Below are 4,014 nucleotides of genomic sequence, written 5' to 3' on the forward strand. Positions count from 1 at the left end.
AGGTATTAAAAAACAATAATAAATAAATAAAAACAAATGGTTTACATAAAAACATTGACAAAATGCATCCTGCTCTGCTCGCTGATGCTTCCCCCCTCACTGATTTTCTTCTAGAATAATCAGGATGAACATCAGAGCCACAGATATGGCATGAATATTATTGATCGTTTTCTAATAAAAGGTGGAAACAGTTTGAATTTCATACAAGTTCTTAAAAATGTTTCACAATAAAAGCTCTGTCAAGAAAGTTATTTTGACCAGCGAGACTTTATAGGACTATTAATTTGAAAAGATCCAGGATAATTCGAGTTTGTATAAATAGAGTGATGCAGTAACTTTAACAGATTTGAGAAGTTTAGAAAGAGTGATGTAGGAAAAAACGGACACCGAACAGCTCACAGCGAAAAGCTGTTTGTGTTAAACTCGGCTCTTAGTAAAGTCCTCAGCTCCGAAGCTGCTTTCAGGTCTCGAAGTGAGAAACTCTTTTATGCACTAAAGGAAACGTTTAGACTGAACTTGAGTATTTTTGTGTGAACCACTTTGTTTATAGAACCACGTTGTTCTTTCCTCAGCTGTTTTACACCAGCTTTTTATTTTGACATGTTTTCTGTTTTTATTCATTTCAAAACCTATTTGTTCCCCTGGAAATGCCTTTTTGGGTTTTTTTTTAATGCCGTTTAGTTTTCACAGTTTGTTCATCCTGTGTGTCCTTGTCAGTTTTCTCTTGTGTATCGATTCATCATCTCCCAGTTATTAGTCTATTTCACGTGTCAGCGCTGACAAAGAGCTTTACAGGTCCATCTCAGAACAGGAGTGCTTTCTTTGACTAAGTAATTCATCAGGCCTTTTACCACCACTTGATTAAATCCATGGCTGCAACATAAAAATTCTAATTTATTGATTAAGATAGACCTTCTAAGTTGCAAACTTTATTTTTTTGGGTTGTGTTGAAATAATAATGTTGGTAATTACATTAAATTAATTTTATATGTAATTTGAAATTAAATCCCAATGTTAGTGGGTTCAAAATAAAATTCAAGTTGTAATTACTTAAAGAAATTGAATAGATAACTTATTTTTTTTCCACTGTAACTTCTGATTTCAAATTCCCTCCCCTACCGACTTAACTAGCCCGGGCAAATTCACACATGTTGGGTTGCATGGTGCAAGCTTTTGTAAAAGACATTTCAAGGTAAGTAACATTTCATTTACAAATAACAGTTCTACCAAAGCAAAGCATTTGTGCTAGTCACCTGTAGTGGATTTGTGTATGATGTGATGCTCATACAGATAAGGAAATACTTTGCACTACCACATGTAGCTAATGCTAGCCATTCTAAACTTTAGCACAGCAGAGGATAAGACTTATAAAGTTTCATTTGACAAAAGTCTTCAGCTAGAGAGTGCAACTGTGGCTAGGAAAAGCGTGGTTAAAGTTTTGCTACACAGTGCAATCTAATTTCGACCATAGGCTGATTTTGTTTTTCTTTTTACCAAAATTAGAAGCCTTAAACTGTGAATAGTTTTGTCAGAGGGATAACCTAGAGGCTTCTTTTTTCCATCTGGCTCACCTATTTTATGTCTTTATAAAACTTGCATGACCTATACGTAATATTACATTGTAAATGATTTTGGTTAGTATTGTGATACAGCTTAAAGTAAGTATTGTTCTTGATCTTAAGAGCTGTAGCTATCTTTGTTTTTGTTTGTTTTTAAAAAAAAATCAGATTGTGTGAAATATTGTTAATGTCATTCCAATAGCATTATTCTGGCATAGGCTATGTGAATCTACTTAATATTAAGACTTTATGTAAGCAGTTAGTATAGTGTGATAATCTGGGGTCATTAGTGCTTTGTTAAACTGGGACACATTTTTTACAAAATGGGCTGGGAGTGAACAATGTGTAAATTCGAAACCTCTGCAAAAACAGGGTTGCTAAAACATTACAGATTACACCACGGTTATGGTGGGGAAGTCTCCCTTGTCTTCACCAAGATTGTTTTTGTTCCCTCAAAACTTGGGGTAGCCTTAGATCACATCTATCCTCTTTAAATAATGTATTACAGCATTCATTAATGCAGTATAGCTAATAGTCTGCAAGGTTTAATTCTTCTGTTTGTGTGGTCTACAGATACAGGAGGAGTTCAAGAGAATAACCACTGTAAGCCTTGAATGGCTACACTTGACCATTGCACCCCAAAACTGATGGATGTCATTTTATCAAGGGGAGGAGCTAAGGGAGTGAGAATCAGGCAGATCAAGGACATGCTTCTTGAGGTAGGACAACTATTTAGACTTTGGGTAGCTTTGAAATGAACTTTGTTGGCAGTCACCCATGTATTTTATACTCATACTTTATTTTTTCTTAAATAGCACAATACAATTGAAACATGCAGAGAAGTAGCCATCTGCTGCCTTATCACTTTCCTTGGAGAGAAGGACGAGGACCTCTTCATGGAGTTTTGGAGTTTGGTGTAAGTAATTCAGCATTGTGTGTGTGTGTGTGTGTGGGGGGGGGGGGGGGTATCCATTGATCATCTGAATTCATTAAGATTCAGTAAGTATAAAAGTCTAATCTATAATTCACTAACCTATTTTTTAAAATTTGCTTTACAAGGACACTGAAGAACTTAAGGCAGGTGATGAAAACTGCCATCATCAGTAACCGGTACACCCGTGGATCTAACCATAAGACTGCAACCATTGTGTTTTGAATCCTGTATGTGTAAAATTGATCTTAAAGGTGTTTGCTGCATTGTGTAATAGAAAGATGCAAGATCTTGTAAAGTTTGGTAGGCATTGAAAGTTAACATTTACTGAACACTTGCATGGAAGTATTACTGCAACAAAATGTTTTCTAAGTAGATTTTTTACCAATTGAACACATTTGTTTCTGTGGTGTTAAATACATAAAGGCATATTCTATAACTTGGCTGTGATGGTATAAATCTAAATTTCTGGTTTATTTTCACTTTTTAAATACAAAGTGTTGAAATGCCTACTGTTAAAAAATAAAAAAGTTATTTGATAAAAAAAAAATGTTGAATGAATTCCTTTCTTAAAAGCTATTACAATAAAAAAAAAAAATAAGAGAAAGCTAAAATGATGATAATAATGATGAAAATCAGCAACTTAATATTTTAAATAATGAACTTTAAAAAATTGTTTTTGTAATTGCTGTAATTAATTACATAACACTTAAAAACATATTTTTAAGTTGTTTACTCATAAAAATTATGTTCCTCCAATTACTTTTTCCACATTATTTGAAATGATTTTTAAGCTACCAAATATTACGTAAATGGTAATTAAAATCACCTTTGATTATGGAGGATAATTAAATTCCCGTAACTCAATATAGTTTGTTGGTTCAATCTAATTTCAACATAAGTTATCATAACTCAAAAAGAGTAATGGAAACTGTTGCGTTAATCTTTTTGTTGAGCTTAAACAATAGTTTTTAGAGTGTATGTTTCTGATGAGTTTCAGCCCTAGATCCTTCACAGATCATCAGTAGTTGTTCTGTTCCGTATGGCTGTAATTCCTGCTCTGACCACAGTGTGGTGTGGTTAAGATGGTCGGTGTAATTAGCGATGTCCTGTTAGTACACAGGTATGTCTGCCTGATTATCTGTAATTCCAGCTGGTCTGAAAGTCCAAACTGATGATTTTCCAAGTATGTAGAAAATGAAAAGGCTCCGCTCACATAAAACTGAACATATGTCATTGTTTTAGGTAACACTCATATGAGAGTAAACTGAAATATTTTAAGTGATCGCAGAGTTTGACCATTTCTTTACATTTGATTTTTTTGCCAATTATTTGTCTTCCAACTTATGAAATGCTTCAGACTGCTCTTCACTGACTCACAGAAACATGTAAAATAATAATGTAAATAAAAACTGAAGCAGTGAAGCGTCTAAACAAATCTGTGCCACTGACAAAACTTGTGGGAAATAAATGAGAGTGAAAAAGTGAGTGCTGGGAAAGAAAAACAGGACAGACTCTCACAGG

The sequence above is a fragment of the Mchenga conophoros genome, linkage group LG15 (assembly GCF_057382185.1).
Source record: "Mchenga conophoros isolate Kocher_MC1m ecotype Shallow Benthic linkage group LG15, M_conophoros_male_GT1.1, whole genome shotgun sequence".
Lineage (NCBI taxonomy): Eukaryota > Metazoa > Chordata > Actinopteri > Cichliformes > Cichlidae > Mchenga > Mchenga conophoros.